Source organism: Ursus maritimus, unplaced genomic scaffold (assembly GCF_017311325.1).
Source record: "Ursus maritimus isolate PB19 unplaced genomic scaffold, ASM1731132v1 scaffold_1, whole genome shotgun sequence".
Taxonomy (NCBI): Eukaryota; Metazoa; Chordata; class Mammalia; order Carnivora; family Ursidae; genus Ursus; species Ursus maritimus.
The window spans coordinates 1,708,442-1,729,736 of record NW_024423343.1 but is presented as its reverse complement, the minus strand read 5'-3'; positions in this window follow the sequence as shown (position 1 = coordinate 1,729,736).

The window sequence follows — 21,295 nt, the reverse complement described above, 5'->3', positions numbered from 1 at the left end:
ACACAGCTGTGAGAAAAGGCAGGGGACGTTCATGTGTTTGGGGCGGTCTTCCTCAGCCTGCTGATGGTCACAAGTGGCCCCGCTCTTGGGACCCGTCAGCCCGTTCCTTGGGACCACTCAGCCCCTGAGGCGGCGCTTGAGTAAGTGTCCGAGAAGATGTCCACTCTCCTATGGGAGAGCCTTGAGGAGGGCGAGGCGGCCATGGTGGCTGTGGAAGCTGCGTGTGGGAGGGAGTCTGGACGGCCGTGTGCGCTGAGGGGAGCAGTCGGCCCCACTGAGCCAGGAGAATGGGCCGCCAGACAGGGGCAGTCACTCCCGGGGGCCCAGATGACTTTGTCATCTCTGTTCTCCACAGAGCTCTTCAGGGGACACAGTGACGCGCGAGGGGAGCGCGTGTGGATTCCCCCATCCTCTTCAGCCCCTTAGGGTAGCTCTGTGTGCCCAGCGTCTTCCCCGGGGCCAGCTCCTCTGCCTGTCATCCCTGTGACCTTGGGAAGGTCATCCTAGCTCCCTGAGCCTCGGGCTCCTTGCATATCCAGTGGCTGCCTTCCCTGTCTGCTTGATGCCAGCTCTCTTGGGGGACTCACTCGGAAGTGCTAGGTCGGCTGGAGCGCACGTGTGCACGCACACACACGTGCACGTGGGCATTTCTGCCACCACACTGCGCCCCATGCTCCACCATAAGTGGGACCCCACCGAAGCCCTGAGCTGCTGTCACGTGTGGGTGTGGATCTCAGGTCTTCCTTGGAGAAGGCGCTGGCAGAGGAGGGTATGGGGACAGAAGGGTCTTCTGGGGCATCTCCTGGGAGGAGGGCCAGACCTGGGCTTGAGCGGCCCTAAGGGAGCAGGTGCCGTACCCCATGAAGTTGAGACTCCTTTTTTTTCTCCAATATCTGGGACCTCCCTGCAAACTGCGTTTTTACCAGTGTACCATTTTAAATAGATTCATACGTGTGGTGTAGACAAGCAGTTGGGTCTGCTGTTCCAGCACAGGCTTGGGGCCTCTGGTTTGTGCTGACTCTGGCTGGCCGGCCCAAGGCCCCGAGGAGGACGCTCAGGACCCCGGGGCCTGATGGGCTCTGGGAGGGTGCAGATGCGTTTCTCCCTCTCAGCGCCGGCCGAGGGCACCGCCTCTGTGTCCACATGCCCGTGCTGGAATGTCACCAGCCCGGCCCACGTGTCTTACACTGCCAAGTGTCAGCCAGCTGCTGCAGGCCGGGAGCGCGGAGGCTCTTGGAAAATGCTGGAAAGCGTGATCTGTTTCCGTTCCTCGCTCCTCAGGGATACAGCACACCTGAGGGCCAACAACCACTCCATCCCGTCCTTCTGCCATTCTCTGAGCTCCACACCATCACCCAGCCCCTGCCCCCAACCCACCCCCCAACCCCGCACCCTTCTGCCAGGCCAACCTTTCCAGAGTGTGTCCTGGCCACGTCTGGCAGCTGGGCACCTGGGCTCCACCACTGCCCCTCACTACTGGATTCTGCTCTCCATAGGCTGCTTCTGCCCTAGGCAACTGGGCCCAGCCTCCTCCCCTCTGCATTCTGGTACATTCCAAACCCAAACTCTTCCTCGGCAAGTGACAGCCCGGGCATCGGACGCTGGGGCTTCAGAAGAGATCCATCCGATCGGGCAGACACAGTTTCCAAACCAAGAGGAAGCTGAGGGCAAGCAGAGGCAGCAGGCAGGCTGGGAGCGTGGGGCATGGGGCTCAAATGGAGGGGCATCGGATCAGCTGGGTCAAGGGGTTGGGGAGGAAGGGGTGGACAGGAGGGAACGGGCATCGGGCCCACCACAGGAGCCGTGGGCCTGGCGAGCAGTGGCTCAGGACCCCTGTGGGATCATGTCTGAGTGGGGAGTAAGCTGTGCCGTGGGCTGGTGGCCGGCAGCCACGTTCCCTGTCATCCGTGTGTCCCTGCTGTGTTTTTACAGGTTTAATTAAGTCTCTCCAGGACCTTGGACTTGTCAAGCGCTCTTCAAGATGACCGAGCAGGGTTTCCCCAGCGAATGCTGTGCTGATTAAAAAGAAAATTGAAAATCTTCACACCTCTGCCCCGCTGTAATGAGGAGTGTTAGTCCTGCAAGTCTCTGGGTTGGAATTTCTCCAAAGCCTCTCAAGTCAAAACGCCTTTCCAGGCAGCAGGTGACCATGGTGACGGAAGGGAGGGGACGTCCTTAGTGAGAGCCTCGGTGCTGACAGGGGAGGGGTCTTGAGCTCCCTGTCCATCTCCCTCAGGCCCCTCAAAGGCACCCAGGGCCCTAGGGTCTGCTGCACTGAGGGGGAATGCCACAGCTCCAAAGGCCGTCTTAGGATGGCCTGGTGACCCCCTAAATTCACAGCCTGGGTGACCTCTCCCTGTGAGCAGTGAGGGCCCAAAGTCGCCTCTAAGCAGAAGAATGCACAGCATTGGGACGCTGTTCTGAGGTTAAGTGTGAAAGATCCCAGCTACTGTCTTGCTCACCCTCTTTAGCTCCCCCGAAAGCCACCTGCTGTGCCACGAGCTGTCTGTGGGGGGGCTCCGACCAAGGTGACAAGGAACAGAGTCCTTCCGAGGACCCAAGGACCGCGTGACTGAGCGTGAAGGGGCGTTCTCCCACTCAAGCCTTCAGGCCAGACCTCGAGCCAGAGTCCGGACTCTCGACCCACAGAGACAGGGATACTAAGTGCTTATTGTTTTAAGCTGCTAAGTTTGGGACAATTGGTCCTGCGTAGACAAGTAGGTTTTGTGACCTCGAGATGGGGCAGGGTGCCAGGGAACCCGCCCCCCGAACCTGAACCTGGGTCTGCATGCCCCTCTTCCAGCTCCCAGGATGGGGCAGGGTGCCAGGGACTCCACCCACCCCCAGCCCCCGGGGCCTATGTGCCCTTCCTCCAGCTCCCGGGATGGGGCAGGTTGCCAGGGATCCACCCCCCGCCTCTAGGCCTGTGTGGCCCTCCCCCAGCTCCCAGGATGGGGCAGGGTGCCAAGGAGCCCCTAACCACCCCCGGAACCCTCGGCCTGCATGCCCCTCCCCCAGCTTCCAGGATGGGGCAGGGTGCCAGGGACCCCCGCCCCCTGCTCCTGGGCCTGCGTGCCCCTCCTTCAGCTCCCGGGATGGGGCACGGTGCCAGGGAGCCCCCACCCCACCACTTCCCCCCTCCCCTGGGCCTGCGTGCCCCTCCCCCAGCTCCAGGTGCTTCTGCCTCTAGCAGCCCGGGCTGTGTCTCTGCCTCACAGATGGCCCTGGGGCCGTGAGCCCATCCTAGTTCTCACACCGTGTGCCCTGGCAGCCAGAGTGCAGACTTCACACCCCAGGGAAGACCACCCGGGGCAGGAGTCTAGGTGTGATGACAATCAGGGACTGTAACCTGGGGACCAGGCCAGGTGGGGCTTTACCAAAATCATGCCCCTGCTTAGTTTCTCATCCTTCCCCATCCTGTGCCCCCACCCCAGCTATGGCCCCAGACCGATCAGTCTCTGGCTCAGAATCCTCTCTGGGTCTGGGGTCTTCTTCGGGGAGGACAGGAGCTGAGAAAGTGGGAAGGCGGCAGGAGCACCTGTGGTGTGACCAGGGAGTGGGGACCTGCATGAAGGTTTGGGCGTGGCGGCCATGGCCAGGCATCTGACCCACCGCAGGCCGGGGGGGTTGAGGTCACAGCAAGGACTCCGAGACCCGGTCCTAGATGATGGGGCTCCTAAATGGAGAGGGTGTTGCCTGCTGACCTGGCTGGGCCAGAAGGCACCTGGCACCCTGCTCGCGGCCCACACAGCCTGCTGCCTGTCGAGTCCACTGAGATAGGGGCAGCCTGGGTGCCATCCCCTTGCATCCGTCTCCCCTGGGACCCTCGGACCTGCTGATCAGCACTGTGAGCATGAACCAAAATAAAACCAGCCCTGGACCCAGCCCAGCTCTCATTCCTACACATCCTGAAACCCGGAGAGACCGCGGATTGAGCACCATGCATGGCAGGCCGCCTGGGGTAGAGAAGGGGAAGTGGAAATGTGGGGTGTGAGGGGAGTGGGGTGGGGTGGGGGAGAAGGAGACGGCAGGAATGTAGTCACACAGGCTGTGGCCTGATGGCCTGACCCGTTGGGCTCTGGGGTCCCCCCTCAAAGTCTGGAAGGAAGCCGGGTTGGGGGTTGCAGGGGTTGCAGTGGGAGGGGGCCTCTGCTAGGGGTGGGTGAGGCTGTGAGGAGGGTCTTAGTCTCTGTCAGCCCTTCTGTCTGCCCTCCACAGAGCGCCTCCCCCAGAGGGACCTAGAACAGCCACTGGATAGAGTCCCTGCCCTACTATCAGCCCCCAGGGCCGCCCGCTGCCCCCTGCCCCCTGCAGAATGGCTACCTGACTTTGGTGGCCCGGGAATCCCCTCATTCCCCAGGCCTGCCTGCCACAGGCACGTGCTGGATCCCCGTGTTTGTGCGTCTCAGGCCACGAGGTTCCTAGGAACAACCATAAGGAGAAATAGTGGCACTTCGTGAAGGAGAGAACGACGCGGGGACACAACGAAGTCTGAGAAACACACAGGGACGCGTCCTGCTCCAGGCTAGAGCAACAAAGTGAATTCAAATATCAATCCTTTCCTAAATTAAGTAATAGATTTTTAACAAAATTCTCCTCTAATCCCAGTGAACTTTCAGATGGACTTCAAAGCGATGTTGAAAAGCATAAGCAAGCTTGTATATGATTATTATTGTAAAGCAGTAGTTACATTTATTTTTAAAGATTTTATTTATTTATTTGAGAGAGAGAGAGACAGTGTGCACGGGAGGGGAGAGCGTCAGGGGGAGGGTCAGAGGGGGAAGCAGACTCCCCGCTGAGCAGGGAGCCCGATGCGGGACTCGATCCAGGACCCTGGGATCATGACCTGAGCCGAAGGCAGACGCTCCACCGACCCAGCCCCCAGGCGCGCCGGTATTTAGATTTCTGGAAAGGAAGTGTCACGAGGAGCGGCCAGTCCGGGCAGACGTTACAGCGTGGCAGCGATGCAGCCGTCAGCTTCGCGATCGCGGCGTCAAGTGAACTGTGAGGTCAGCGGGACACAACACATGTAGACCCCTAACCTGTTGCACCTGGAAACCTCATTTCTGATAGGGCAAGTGTCCTAGAAGCAGAGCCCGGTGGTCGGTGGGTGGGTTCTTGGGGTTCTCAGGAGGCGGGGCGTGAGGGAAGCAGCGGCGGGGGAAGAGCTGAACTGAGCAGGTCAGCCCCGGCCCCACGGGAGCGCCAGAGTCTGTACGGCTCTGCTGAGCCAGAGCTGGTGCCGGCCTGAGGCAGGGCCGACCCGCCAAAGCTTCACGCCAGCTAGTCACTGACCGTGGTGGGTCCTCGGGGACCAGCTGGCTTCTGTGTGGCCTGGGGCGGTTCTCCAGGGAAGGGGTAGCCGTGGACAGCAGCCAGCGTGGACGGCAGCCAGGGGGTCGGTGACGGGGTCGGAGCCCGGCCGGCAGCAGCTACTGCGGTCTGCGTCCCCGCTACAGGGACAGAGCTCATTCCTCATGATGCTCGCGTCATCCTCCCTCGCAAAGCGTCTATTCGAGTATTTTGCCAGTTTTCCCACTGGGTTGTCTGGCTATTTGCTCCTGATTTGCTCTATATATGTCCTCTGGCATTATACGCATTGCAAACGGCTTCTCTGGAGCTTTGGCTTCTTGCTGACTTTCCATGCTATAGAGACTGGCTCGGTCTTACTTGCAAGAGCCAGGCCCTTCTTACCGGAAGTCAGGGAGGGCTGGAGCGCCTTGTCTCCTCAGCCTCTGCCTGAGCAAACACCTTCCACCAGCACGTGCACTCGAAAATTATGAAACCTGATAAAATCAGAAGGGAGAACGTGTTTTTGACAATTTCCCGCTGGATAATCAGAGTCCAAGTACCTCAGTGTGGGCAGACCGAGTCAGGACGGAAGGGCTCCTACTAGAACTGGGATTCGCACTCAGCGTCTCGCCTCCCGGAAACAATGAGTGCAACAGTTACAATTTAAGGGATTTGAACGTTTTTGTGGGCTAGACATTTATGTGGGTATTAATTTGATAAATTTTGGAGGTTATTCACATCCCCTCTGATTTTCTGCTTTAAAAATAGCTGGTGGAGGAGGGAAGCTCCCACTTCACCGTCCGTTCACTGGCACATATCCGGAGCCGGGAGCGCCCGGCCGTCCTCTTAGCCGGGCCTCCGCCTGCTCCCGCCTGCGCTGCTCTCTGATCTGTGCCCGCAGCCCGTAGGCCACACCCCCTCCGGAGCCTGCCCCTCGCTGGCCACAGTGACCACAGAGGTGGGCGCAGAGCAACCCCTCCCCAAGCCGGCCATCCCCAGCACTCTCACTAGACCGTAAGCAAGAAGAGCCAGAGCACATCCAATCCCCATCACAGATGCCAAAGCCCTGACCCAGGGCATGTGTGTTCTCCTGATCAGTCTGTGGCCAGCCCTGGGGTCATGTTCTGGTGGCTCCTGCAGCTCTGAGAGCCGTGGCACGTTCTGACTTTACATTTGTGTAACTAGAGGACCCTGACCAGAGCAGCAGGGGACACCGTGAGGGGCCAGGCGCCCCCAGAGTCACCACCCCCTGGGGAGGCCTTCCCTGTCCTGTCTCAGCAGTGAGCTTACATAACGATAATTCATTCCGGTAAGTTCCATTAATTTCCCTGGACCTGGTCTTCACTCCCGCCATCATCCATTCTGGGTGCTGACAGTTGGCAAGGGTTTACTGCTGGACTTCAATAATACGATACGGGGTCCATACTCCACCTGGGAAGGTGTCTTCACCTCCTGCCTCTCATGGAAGTTTTGCCTCCTCGAGCGTGGCGGTGGGCTCGCCTGCGTGCCCGCACACCCTCTGACACTCTCCCGCCCCTGGTGAGTGTCGGCCCCTGGGTTAGCACATGGTGCACAGCGGAGGTGATGGGGACCCTACTAGGTCAGGGACAGCAGCTGCAGTCATGGGCACCCTGTCTCCAGATCTCTCGTCCTGGGAGAAGCCAGCTGCCACGCTGGGCTCCACGTAAAAGCCCACGTGCTGGAGAAGTGGGGGAGCCTCTGGCCAACAGCCCTCGAGGCCTCGAGTAACGCATGAGTGAGCTGGGACTTGGACCCTCCCCACCGGCCCTTCAGATGGGAGGCAGAGACCCTGGTCCAGCCGCGCTCAGACTCCTGGACACGGAGACGGTGAGCTAATGCATTCATAGTTTTCAGCGGCTAAATTTGGGGGTCAATTTGTCACACAGCCATTGATTGCTAATACAGTTATCAAATAGCATCGAACATCTTCTGAACATCCGTTAAAAATACCACTTTTCTCTCTTTATGCCATCAGTGTAACAAAGTTTCTCCTCGTATTTCCTGGGCTGGAAACTAGGTCATCGTGGATATACTTTAGGCCCCTAACGGCCCACTACCACCTCCCCTGCCTCCATCCTCGTTGTCTGTGGTCATGTGGGCCACACGGCATCTGGCGGCCATGCCTCACGGCCAGATCTGTCGCTCGGCCACCCCAACAGCACGGAGAGGCCTACGCGCATGCTGGGGAAAGGGAAGGACCCAGGTAGTGGGGCTGATGAAGATTCCCCAGCAGCCCTGCCTCAGTCTCCCCGCCCCCAGCCCCCAGCAGCCACCATCACTCAGCGCAGAGGCCAGGCGGGCGCTGCCCTATCCATTTCCAGCTGCCTTTCCGCCTAGAGCTGAGGGCACCACCTCCCTCCACACGCGGCTTGGGCCTCCCATGCCCGCTGGGGTTCCGTCACCCAGGGAATTAACCCCGCCTTTGCGGTCCATGTTGTGGTCGCAACACGAATGTCCCGCGGGGCTTGAGCCACGGGCCCAGCGATGCCCGCAAGGCTTCTCTGGCGCAGGGGTCCTGGTTCCGTTGGCTCATTTTCCTGTTGCACAAGTGCTCTGACCTGCCTTCCGCCCAGAGGAAGGGACACACGGGGAGGTGTGTTGTTTCCATGTTCTGGTCTTGCTGGAGCCATCTGTCCTCCGGTCCCTGCAGGGCAGCCAACCTGGGTGGCCGAAGCGCCGGGCGTTCCCCGCCTGGTGGCGGCGCTCCAGGGCCCTGCGCTTCGCACCTGCTGCACTCTGGGTGGACCCCGCTCGTGGCGGTCGTCCCAGAGCCTCCCCCTCTGGTGGCGGTCCTCCCAGAGTCTCCCGAGGAACACGCAGGGGACGGTTTCTGTCACCCTGACGCTCCTTATCCACATGGTCTAATGCATTTTAAATACTTTCCTTCTAGACTTGTCATGTTATATTGGTTTGTGTTTTCTAACAAATTTTTCACTTCACTGTCTCTGTTTCAACTTCTTCATGTCTGTTACCTCACTGAATTTTAAAAATGCAGTGGAATTTGTGTTTTAAAATCATTTTCTGGCCTTGTTATGCTGAGGAAAGACTTTCCCTCCCTTCCCTTATGTTACATAACATTGTTTTTATGTATTTTAAAGATACATAAACCTTTCATCCCTCTGAAATTAATTTTTGTGAGGTAGCAAAAATTGTATTTACTTCTTCAAGCATAACATATAGTCAGTAAACATCTGAAAAGATTTTCATCTCACTAATAATTTTAAAACTGAAGCTGAAGTCGTGAGAGGATGTTTGCCGCCTCCCTGAGCGGCTGTCTGACAGAGATGGGCGTCCACGGTCACCGGCAGAGCAGGGGCCCCACGCGCTTCCGCACTCCTGATGGAAACCCAGCCCGACAACGTCCATCAAACCTGAATTTATGCATGCTTTTGACCCAGCAATGGCACCTCCAGAAATCTGTCTGCATAACTCTCACACAAGAATACAAAGATGCTCATTGTGGCGTTATTTTTTATTCTAAATAAATAAAACCAGGCCAAGTGTCTATCAAAATGGAGTTGGTTAAATAAACCAGTGCACATCCCTAATTTAACACGGCCCTTAAAACAGACGGAAATATATGTGCATGTGTTTGCATATGTAAATTAGTATGTTGTGTGTATGCAAACACCCATAACTATGCATATGCTGTATGAATTATATATGGTTTGTCTATCATACAAATCTATATAGAGCTTATATCTATGTTTATCAACGTGGAAAATCATCCAAGGTGCCTTCTATGCACAAGTGAAAACGTTAATAGGATAGTGTTAATAATATAATCCTGGTCTTGAGATAATTATATTTTCATATATTCTGTGCAAAGGCTTTGAAAGCACAGCAACCTCTGGTGAGATTCCCACGGATCCTTCTCCACTTTTTTCCTGACATTTTCTGAACCTGTGACTTTGTAAAAATGACAATGAACAAGCATTATTTTATAAATGAAAGCAGTACAGCTATTTCTCACAGGACCCGTTCCGTTGTGAACAGGAGCGACCATGGTGGACCCCAAGGAAGGAGCTTTCTCTCCTCAGAGAGACACTGCGCCCCGGCAGCAAGAGAAATGCCAGCCAGAATGGTGCCATCGGTCAAGCTGTGCTGGGTCCCCCGGCCTTTCCAGAGGGACCTCCGTCTGTCTGTCCCTGGGCGTCTTCGAACAGAAGGCTGAGAGTGAAGCCACCAGTGTTCACTGGCACCATTTCTTTTGCATCCAGCCCACACCAGGCCACGTCTGTCCATGGTCCCACATCTGTCCATGGTCCCTCATCTGTCTACGGTCCTCTGTCTATGGTCCCACATCTGTCCACAATCCCACATCTGTCCACGGTCCCACATCTGTCCACGGTCACACGTCTCTCCCCAGTCCCACATCTCTCCATGGTCCCATGTCTGTCCATGGTCCCCCATCTGCCTATGGTCCTCTGTCTATGGTCCCACATCTGTCCATGGTCCCACATCCGTCCACGGCCCCTTATCTGTCCATGGTCTCACGTCTGTCCACGGCACCCCATCCATGCACAGCCCCATGATCTCATCTGCCCTCACTGAAGCCTCTGAGGAAGAGGTGGACCTCTGCCTTCCATGACCCTTTTCCGGCAGCTGGCACCATGCAGGGCGGGACCCGGGACACCCAGATGACCAGGACACCAGAGGGGCGGAATGGAGGGACAGGCCCGGTCACCAGGGTGCAGTGAGTATACCAGGGTACTGTGGGCCTGTGCTGGGAAACGGCAGGCTTTCTGGGAAAGACAGTGGCTGAGGAAAAGCTGGGGTGGACAGTGGGCAGGATCTAGGCAGAGGACACCCTGACAGTGACCAGGGGGCCTTCGGCTCCCCACCCATGGGTGACTGAACCCCCACCCTGTGCAGGGCTGGTGCTGAATGCCGGGGTCCTCACCCCGCGCAGGGCACGTGTGACCATCGGGAAATGGAGGTACAGGACTCGCCCTGCTCCCGGAATATGTGTGCTGAGCTCCAAGGAGGGCCGGACGCCTGCCTGGGCTGCCCTGGGTAGGCCGCCACAGGTGAGGAGCGTCCTGCCTGAGCACAGAGGAGGCGGGGAGCACAGAGTACCCCTGGCCCTGGCAGACGGTGAGCCCTCTGCCGGGTGCCAGGGGTCAGGATGGTGGTGGCTCCCCCCAGAGAGCGCTGTGCCAGGCAGTCCATGAGGATGCGAGGATGGCTGTCGAAGGAAACACAGGAGGGAAGGGTGTGGGGAGGAGGTGAGAACGGGAGCAACGTGTCGGGGAATCTTACTAATCACACCATGCGCTGCTATTAAGTACATTAAAACTGAACTGGCAGCCGCTCAAGCCAAGAGCCTGCATTTGGCGCCTCTGCCGGCATCCTGACAGGAGCCGCCCCAGGATTCTCCTGTCCTCCGTCCTTCCTGTCCCAGCTCGCTGGCCCCGCCTGCGTCTCCTCACGCCCCCAGGGCTGCTGGTCCAAAAAGCAAGGTCGGAAACCTGCCTGTTCCACGTCTGGCCAGCACTCCAGACACCAGCTCGAGCCCTGCACGAGAAGGGACAGGAACCCGCCCTCCCCTGGGACAGCCGCTGGGGGGGCGCCAGGACCGGACCGTTCTGTCGTTCCGCCGTCTGCAGCAGGTCAGCCTCATGGCCAGCCCGGGGCCTGGGAACTGGCTTGTGCTCTGGGCAGCACAGATCCTGGGATTTTCTCTGCACCACAGGCCAGGACCCCCGCCCTGCTGCTGCCATACGTTCTCTGTCCTCCCGGCCGGCCGGCTGCTCTTCCCGCCGCAGGATGGTACTGGCCTTGAGTGAGCAAGTGGCAGGTGAAACCCAGGGTTTCACTGATCTCACTGTCCTGGGTTCAGGTGTGGTCGGCACTCTCTCGTGCGCAAGACTCAGGCCTGTGGGCCTCAGGTCTGGGTGGACGTCTGAGGACCCTGCCCGTAGGGGTGCTGATTGGAAACCCAGTCCTCGGTGCCCAATCCTCCAGGCCTCTGGTCTGGGCCCCCACACTCACCCCGCCCCCGCCCCTGCCCCCAGCAGACTCCCCTGTGTGGTGACAGGTGTCCCGTCTCCGTCTGAGCTCAGGCCAGCTTCCAACTCCTAAGCACGCGGGGCCTGAGCACATTCAGGTGGGATCAGCTCCCTGCAGACCCTTCCCAGACAGAAACAAACAGAACTCCCTTCCCGGGCCTCCCTCAGGCGGGTGGGGCCCCCAGCCTCCCCGCTCCCTGACCTAGGCACCTGTCAGCAACCCTCCAGTCCTCTGCCTCTTGGCCTGGAGCTGCCAGGGGGTCGAGGCTCCCAGAGGGACGGCCCTGGACCCACCCCTCTGGCCAGGCCTGATGCACACCTGCTCTCACCTACAGCTGCCTTCGCTCACCTCTCCTCTCCTGTCTTTTTTTTTTAAAAAAGATTTTATTTATTTATTTGACAGAGATAGAGACAGCCAGCGAGAGAGGGAACACAAGCAGGGGGAGTGGGAGAGGAAGAAGCAGGCTCATGGCGGAGGAGCCTGATGTGGGGCTCGATCCCCTAATGCTGGGATCACGCCCTGAGCTGAAGGCACACACTTGACCGCTGTGCCACCCAGGCGCCCCTACTCTCCTGTCTTTTATGTAGAAACGCAGTCATTCACATGTCCCGCTCCGCGCTGTCCAAGGAGGCACCACTGCCTCAGGACAGAACGCGAGCCCCTGAGCAAGGTGTGTTATTCTTGCCCTTTCTTCTGGAAGCCTACAGCTGGCCGGCTGCCCTGCTACCAGCCCGCCTCACAGGTCCCACCTGCTGTCCCCTAGTAGGTGTGGGGTGCGGGGGCAGGTGGAGCTGAGGGTGACTAGCACAGCCAGCCCTAGTGGTGGATACAGAGCTCCCGCCACACCACGTGGTAGATGCCGCCCCTCCGAGGCTATCCAAAACCAAAGCTGGCGTGGCCTCCTGCTCCAGAGGGAAGGGGCTTTCTTACTTGGCGGTGTGGGTGTGAGGTGTGCGGACGGGGCCGTCCCCTCTCCTGGGCTGCTGCTGCCCTGGCTGCCACACTGCAGAGAGAGAGGAGGAAAGGAGGGAGGGGGACGGTGGGGGCGACCACATCCACACCACAGCCCCCTGGACACCTGTGTGCAGGGGCAGGCTCGGCGGTGTCTTCCTTCTCTCTCATGCGAACGACACAGAAGCCGCCCAAAAGAACACCCCAGGCCGTAACTACAGCGCTGGTAATCACATCTGGCCCCAGCACCCGCCGTGGCCCCTCCTGGAGGACCTGCTGCGGGCAGAGCCCCGGGCAGGGTCAGAGATGGGGCTTCTGTGTCTGTCCGCACGCACCCCTCTGCACTGAGCCCGGGCACGTGGCAGGGGTGTGGCTGGGGAGGGAGCCCAAGCCAGCAGGAGCCAGCTGTTGTCCCACCGGGGTGAGGGGAGCGTCCAGGCATCGTTCCCAGCATAGACTGACCCCCGGGGGACTCCGCTGGTGGGCCTTAAAATAAAAACGTGCACCCTTTATAGGGATAAATCTACCATCCAAAATGCGGACTCTCCACACTGCATCGGGAAGTGAATGCTCTGCTGTGGCTGTTTAAAACAAAGCCACTCGGAGGGAGTAGGTGGACCGGTGCCCCAAACGCAGCAGGCCAGGCAGACCACCCTCCAGCGCAGGAGAAAGGGCAGGGCCGGGGTGGCCATTCCAGCCTAATTCGCACTGAAAGAAGGCAAGCATCCAACGGGATAAAAAGGTCACTTTATAAGACCAAGGTTATAATCCACTTCAAAGCGATTATTCATCAACAAAATGGGACAAATAAATGGCACCATGTGTAGAAACAGCTGGAAACGATACGAAATCTAATAGGAGAGGGAGGCATGTGTCAGTCCTCAACAGATCGAGCAGATTCAAATATGATTAGGAACTTAGAATCCGAGCATAACGAAATTGATAAGAGAATAAGGTTACTGGTGTGTGTTGAGTACGAACCCTACGTACAGAATACACGCTCCTTCAAGTTCTCGGGAAAGCTTCGCGGGAATCAACCCCGCGTTGCCCCGTGGGGCGTAAACATCTTCCGTCGCGAACCTCACCGCGACGACCCCGTCCGTCATGCTCCCCAATACACGGGTGCCTAGTAACTGATTTATAAATTGCAATTCATGGTGTGGGATAGAAAAGCGTCCTGCGTGCCGTCCGTCATAGGACACACACGGGAGCGGACACGCAGGAGGCCGTAACAGCACCGTGCGTAAGCAGGAGAGCCGTCCCTCCTCCCTCCCGAGTGATGCAGGCACCTGCCGGGACCCACGTGCCTTCCGGGGTCATGTCACAGATGGGACCTCAGCAGACCCCCAAGCCAGAAACCAGGAAGATCGCACGCCTGCATCACAGTGAAGAAACGAGGACACGTAAGAAATCGCTGGCAAAATTAGGACCAGTCAACAAAAACAAAGTCAAAATCGGGAAGAGCACTTCGAAGCTTAAGCATGTTTTTTCAGACCAACACGGGGTCAACAGAGCAAGAAACTGCGGAAGGGCTCGTAGACGCGGGTTACAAAACCCGGCCCGAGAAAGCCCCCCCGGGGATGCCGCAGCCAGAGTCACCCGTTACAGACATACCTGTGAGTGAAAGAATAGCAGATAAAGTGGAACCTCTGACTCAAAAATTTAGAAACAGAGCAGCAAAATAAACTGAGAAAACCGAAGAGAAACGAGCTGAAGTGACAAAACCAGGAAGTGGTGAATTAGGGACACACGTGAGACCTGGTCACCATGTCCGGGTGCTAATTCTGTGAAACAACTAGTAAAATAGACAAGCCACGTTTTAAATTTTGCGGCCAGCATGACATGACTGAAGGCCGCCAAGCGCATTAGAGAAATGAGAAGCTGCAGGCGTTTGATAGAGACCTCGCGAGGAGAACGTCAGGGAGCAGGGTTTACTAGCACGCTGGAGAGCACGGGACGCCACATCACTCGCTCAGATGGCAAGGATGCTTCTGTACTAAGAACTCTATTACTTTTACATATTAAGGGTAAACAGGGAAAGCACGTGCTCGTTGCAGCGCTGTGGATGGCAGCGAAACGCTGGACGTGAACCAAATACCCATCAAAGGTGGGGCGGATTAATAAATCATGGCATCCTCACAACGGCCCCGCTGTATGAGCCCGTCTAAAGGAATCGGACGAATCTGTACGTCCTGTAGGGAGAGAACGGAGCGTAAATTATTAAGTGAAAAGAGAAAGCAGAAAAGCGGTATATTATTATACAAGTGCATGAAACATAAATACGGAAAAACACTTTACGTATTTATATATAAATAGGATCTATAATTCATGTATAAATTGTGTATGTATAATTCACAACCAATTGATACACAATACAAGACGCGATGTCCCTGCACAATTTATATATCAGTACGTGTGCTTCTCCCTGATACGTTCCAGGCCCCCACAGCCTGGGAATACGGAAGAAAGCCACAGTTACGGCTCTTCCCCAAACGACCGTGCGGCCCCCAGCCCCGCGCGGGGCTTGTGCCCTGACAAGCTGCCCTCCGCCCTTCCCCCCGGCCATCCCGGGCCCCCCTGCCAGTGCTGTGGATTAAGTTCCTGGCCTCTGAGAGGGGCATGGCTCCTTCGGTGGTGGTGGTGGTGGGGGGTGTCTCTGGTCTTGTCTGGAAGGTCAGTCCCAGTCCGCGGTCTCTGCACCTGTCTGAAGGGCTGCCTTGCAGGGCGCCCCCTGGAGGTGGAAACTGGGTGCTGCTGCCCAGCATGGCCCAGGTCCCTGATTCTAGGCCCCCCAGGATGCTGCTTCCCTCCTCACCTGCCTCAGTGGACAGGGCAACACACACACAATCCCTGGGGCCACCCGAGGCCTAGCCCGAGTCCTCGTGGGCCCAGAGAAGGAGGAAGTTTGTCGATGGGTTGCAAGGTGCTGGTGGGGCCCCTCAGATCCTGCTTCCACCTGGACCTGTGTCCGTGTGAGTAAGCAAGGCCACTCCCGCTTCCAGCACCCCCAGAGCCACGCCCCACCCAGCTAGGGACATGATGACGGTTCCCGTAGAGGCGCCTCCCCACCCTCTGTTCATCGGTGCTTTCCAGTTCTTCCCCTAAAATGTATCCCTGCCCTGGGTGACCATCAGCCCCCCTCCAGGGAACGTCCTCCTGGGATGTCACCAGCTGGGAGACAAGCCCTTGTTCCAGGAGAGTGTGGAGGCCGCTGCCACCTTTTACGTCGTAGATAATTCTAGAACAGGGCCTGTGTGGGGAGTGCAGGCAGTCCTGCGGGTCTGGCATTTAGAGAAACAGGGAGCCTATGACTGGGGCGCCGCCCCTCTGGGCATACGGGGTGCCTATCGGGCAAGTGCCCCATGGCTACACCTGCAGCCAGGTCCGTCCCGGTAGTCCCTGTATGCCCACCGCTAAATTCCTGGCCGGGGAGGTGTCTGCGGGTGTTTCTGGAGAAGCTGCTGCTTCTGCCTGGTCCTGCACCTGCAGCAGCCCCCCTCCACCTGCACAGGTGTGGTGGCTGCTCCCTCGACCCTCCCCCGTCCAGCTCGGAAGGTGCTTCTGGGTCTCCCACAGCGGCTGCTCCCAACTGTTTCCACTGGGCATTCCCTTGGCAGGCAGGCCAGGGACACTCACGGCCCCCTTGGCCCAGAGGCACCTGAGCCCCCAAGGGACCCCACCATCCTGGCTGCCTCCACGCCACTGAAGGCTAAACTGAGCAGGACGGGCCCTGCCTGGCAGAGCTGTGGCCCCGGGCAGTGCCGAGGAGAGAGGAGGCAGCCCTGAGAGGTGGGAGGAGGGTGAGCGCTGAGGTGGGGGCGGGAGTCCCCGCCAAGGGCAAGCAGACCCTGCAGGCAGCCAGGGGTTATAAAACAGCACTTAAGATCTTAATCATTAATATGCACACACGAAAGCCTGAAATCCATCAGTGGCCCGGTATCCTCTATCCTCGAGGCCAAAGGAATCACACTTGAATATTGCTGCTTTCCATCTGAATTGCTCCCTGACGAGCAGATTACAAACGGCCTCCAGGAACAGGGGAGAGCTCGCCCTCTGTGCTCGCCCTTCCGTGATCCGCCCCGCCCCAGCCTGGCTTTCATGAGCGCACGGCAAGCAACCAAGACGCAGGACTTTGTGCCGCAGCATGTGTGAACCATGATTCCTATTCGTGTAATTCCAACCGTGGTGATTTCTGTTTTCTATTTGTTGTATGCCGTTCCAATACGTGCTGGTCTGAGCCGCGATGGCGGTGCTGTCCCTCCTGCCCGGAAACTGCCATGTGGCCTTCTGGCGGCGTCAGAGCGGGGCTGCTGCCTGGGCCGCGTGCACTCAGGGCCCTGGCGTCCCAGCGCTGGCACAGGCCTGCCCCTGGGCTCGGCCCTGGCCCCGAGTCTGCTCTCCGTGCGGAGCCCCTGAAGGATGCTGGGGCATCCTTGCCTCACTGCCTCCGCCCCTGGCAGGCAGTGCCCACAGGCCCGGGAGGTGAGCATCACCTGTCCTCAGCAGGCACCTGGTGCCCCACACCCCATCTCACAGCCACCGGGAAAGGTCCCCTTCGCAGAAACCCACGCAGGTTGGCGGGGGCGAATCTGCTGCACAGAGACAGACCGTCCCAGACCCGCTCCCAAAGCCCCTCACCCGGACGCCCCAGCGCAGCCCTCCCTGATCTTCTTCTGGGTCCTACTGCTCCCACGCGGCCCGTGAGTCTGTGTGAGATCTGCCATCGGGGCTGAGGCATCGCACAGAGCCCTCCCAGCCGGGGCTCAGTGCTTGGTGCCGCGCACTGGGCGAGCCCTGACAACTGGCCTCCATGCTCAGCCTAACTGTGCGTCCCTGTGAGGGTCCCCGTGTCCCCACCCGGCCTCCCCTCCCCAGCACCCCGCTCCTCGGGTGCCCGCCGCCTACCCTGTCCCCTCACCTCCCTGGGGCCGTAGCAGGGAGCCGAGTGAGAGGCCAGCATGATGGGGGCCGTGTGGGTGCTCAGCGCCCCAGGGTGGTGTCCCAGAGCAGAGGGGTGGGACCCAGACAGGCTGCCGAGGTGGGGGGACACAGGCGCAGTGAGAGTGGACTTAGCAGCGAAGCAAAGTAGGAGATCTCTCTGAAGATCAAGCCTCATGGCCGATGCCTGGAGGTCAAGCCCACGGGCACCACCTGTGCAGACCCCAGAAACGGCCGTGGAGGGAGCCTGTCTCCACACCAGGCAGGATGGCCTCCCCCACGCCCAGACGGCCTAGCCAGGGCCAGCGTGGTCTTCTCCAGCCCATGCCACCGGCCTGATGCCACCACCTCCTGGAAGGCGTGTTCCCATCATGTGGCCCCAGGGGACCTGACATTCCCTTCCAGGCATACTCCTCCGTGCCCCACCCCACACACACCAGCCTCTCCTCTTCCCTAGAAACCTGAATCCACGGGGAAGTGCAAGTAGGCCCCGCAGGGTCACCTCCCCCTCCCCCAGCCCAGCAGGGCCACAGGCAGGGCCACGGGCACAGCCTGGGGGGCACCAGGAAGCAGGGGGAGAGCACCCAGGCCCTGGACGAGGCATGGTCCCCCCACCAGCTGCCCGGCCACCCTCTGCAGCTCCATGGGGACCCCCCACAGTTCTGCCCTGCAGGGTCTGTCCTTGCTCGCATGGTGACCTCTGCAAGCAGTATTCCTGACAGGCTGACAGCGATGCCCTGGGCGCCCCCGCCTTGCCTGCGGATGCTCTCCGTCTCCGTGAGTGACAGGTGGGCCTGTGCTCCTGTCTCATGCATGGCATTTCTGGTGACCCTGCTGAAGCAGGACAGGCGGGGCTCAGCTCAGCAAGGGAGGAGCATTCCCATCCTCCCCGTGGTGGGCAACGGGCAAGAGTCCGGGCAGGAGGGTCCTCCACAGAGTAACTGTGGCTATGCCCATGGCCCTGCCTGTGGCCCTGCTGGGCTGGGGGAGGGGGAGGTGACCCTGCGGGGCCTACTTGCACCTCCCCGTGGATTCAGGTTTCTGGGGAAGAGGAGAGGCTGGTGTGGGTGGGGTGGGGCACGGAGGAGTATGCCTGGAAGGGAATGTCAGGTCCCCTGGGGCCACATGGAGCTTGGCCACTGAGTCTCCCTCCGAATGAACGAATGAACGACCCTCCCCACCACCCATCCCCAAAGCCAGAAGAGCAAATGTCGCAGCCCATTCGAGCTTTGTCTTAGCCGGTTGCGCTCTGCTCTCTCACTCACATGTTGAGTGACTCGTAACAGCAGCCTTGCCCCCCTGCACTGGGGTCCTGCCCCCGGGGTCCTGCCTGGCAAGGAGAGGGAGGCTGCTCCCACCTCTGTGTCCAAGCACCCCGCTTCCAGCCGGGGGCTCTGAGGTAGAGGAGCTCTCGTCCTTGACCCTTTAGGCCCGGCCTGAGACGCGTGGAGCAGCTCCCGGACAGAGCGCCGGCTGGCCTCCCGGGACGAGGTTGTAGCAACCAGGCGGACCAGTTGATGGCTGCGAGTCGTTGGCGGGCTTCCTGACAGAAGCCTGGGGTATACAGAGGGGCGGGAAGGGGGTCAGCATCCAAACATCCAGATCGGCCCCCAACACAGGGATCGCGAGGATGCTGGGGGCGTGCGGAAGGGTCCTTGCAGGTGCTCCTGGAGCCAGGCCCCTAGTAGCTCTGAGCCTCCAGACCCCACTCCCTGGAGCTAAGGGCTCCCTGCTCCCCGTTCCTGCACCAGCCCAGCTTTAGGGGTGCCCAGGACTCCCTGCCTCGTCATAGGTCTGATTCACCTTGATGACCCCGAGCCCCACTGCGGAGTCAGGAGAGCAGAGAATGCTGCCTGGGTCATGGTCAAAGTGAGTGCAAGGGCACCCCAGTGTGGACAGGCACGTTTCCCTCGTGGCCTTCCGCAGGGTGTCTCAGGGTCCGCGTCCCGCCTGGGTGCTGACTCTGCGAGCCCCCTCATGAGGGCCTGGAAACAGGCTCCCTCTGCGTGGAGGGCTGGCTGTCTTTACTAGAACCCCCCGCATCCAGCTCCTGGGTCTGCCGGCCAGTCGAGCCCAGCTCCACCCGGAGAGTCAGGCCTGTCTCTCTGCAGGTCCCCACCCCGCCCCAGCGCTTAGCCCCCAGGCTCACCAGCGGTGCCAGCTCTCCTTGCAGGGATGCTGGGCTCAGAGAGGCTGGCTGGCCCGGCCTTGGCCCCCTGCCTGGCCACCAGTGTGGAGCCCAGAACAGGTTGAGCAAGCAGGCATCGCCATGGGCAGGGATTTCGGGGTGCTGTCGTCTTCCTCCAGCTCCAACCCCCACCCCAGATCTGGCCTCCTTCCCTTCACAACATTCAACCCAGCCCCCAACACCACATTCCCACCCAAGGAGCCAGATGAGCGGAGGAGGGGTCGAGCAGACAAACCTTGGGCCTGACACGGGACGTGGCACACCGTGGTCTGGTCCTACAGCGTCATCGTACCTCAGCCATTACCTGGTGCTGTGTCGTGCGTGGCTGGTTGAGTTTGGCAGGATGGGGACATGTGTGGGGGATGGGGCGTCTGGCTAAGGGCTGAGTGCCAGGCTCTGGGTACTGCTCAGCTGGGGACTCAGGAACTTGTCAGAGGCAAAGCAGCAAGTCACATCCGTGGGCACAGATGCCCCGGGAACAAGACCAGGGCAGGGAGGCTAGCTGGGGCTGCCTGGGCCTGCGGAGAGAAAGCGCAGGTCCAGGCCTGGAGCCCTGTGCTCTGGGAAGAACCCAGGCCCGCAGTCGCCTGCCGGACCAGCTGGTGAGGCTCTGAGCACAGGCTGTGAGCTGGGGAGTGTCCTGGGAGCTGAGTGTGCAGCAGAGTCCCGTACCCACATCTCCAGTGGCCCAGACGGTAAGGAAAAGCCCCGTGCAGACACGACCCACCGCCTGCCACTGGCTGCAGGGTCAGAGTCTGGGGTCAGAGGGGCTGGGTCTGGAGCTGGTGTCCCTAAGGCAGGGCCTGCAGGAAAGGAAGCAAGCAGCTCTGCCCAGAGAAGTCTCATGGGGTCCAGAGCCCTCCCTGGCTCCCCACCGCCTGCTGGCCCAGGGCTGCCAGGACCAAACAGCACAGACTGGGGCTCACACCACAGACATTTGTCTCCCAGTCTGGAGGCTGGGAGTCCAAGGTCAAGGTGCTGGAAGATTCCGCCCCTGGTGAGAGCTCAGTGCCTCCTCTTGTGGTGGGGAGGGAGGGAGAGAGAGTACTCTGACCTCTCTTCTTCTTATGAGGGTATGAATCCCACCCTGGGTCCCCACCCTCATGGCCTCACGGAGCCCCAAACACCTCCCAAAGCCCCCACCTCCTAACACCATCACTTTGAAGTTAGGGCTTCAGTATATGGGGTGGGGGGCGGTGCACATTCAGTCCACAGCACCAGTCACCAGCCGTCTTTGGGACTCGTTTCTCCAGCTCTTGGGGTGGCATCCCAGGGCAGGAGGCCAAATGTTCCGAGTCCCGGCCGTCCCTCTGCCCAGCCCCGAAAGGCTGGATGGCTCTTCCTTCCAGCAGGCGGCTGCTCTCACAGGACCCCCTCTCTCCCTGGCCGGGGCCTCGCACAGCTACCCTGAGTGACGTGCTCTGAAGGACAGGCAGGGAGGGCCCAGCACAGCAGGCCGGGGACAGCCAGGACGTCCGTGCAGCCCGACTCTGTCTGGACGGTGGCCGCGGCCCATCAGGGGTTTGCTCCTCCTGTCACGAGTCTGTGCTAATGAGGGCCCTGCAGGCGGGAGGCTGGCCGCCAGCCTCTTCTGAGCATGACTCGCAGCCGTGAGGGGACGTCTACTCTTGGACGGCCTTTGCACTTCAGGACCTCGGGAAAGGAGTCAGAATTCCCACGGGTGTTATCACCATCTGAAGATCGACTAGGCTTTGAGAACACAGGAAATGCTGCAGGCACAGTGCGTGATCCTCGAGCTGGGAGTGACCTGAGAGGCCCCCGCAGCTGTGCTGGACAGGGCCTCGGAGGAGGGGCCAGGGACACCTGCCCTGGGCTGCGGCCAAGGAGCCAAAAGACCCTTCCTCCTCTTCCCACAGCTCTTGGTCCCTGGGC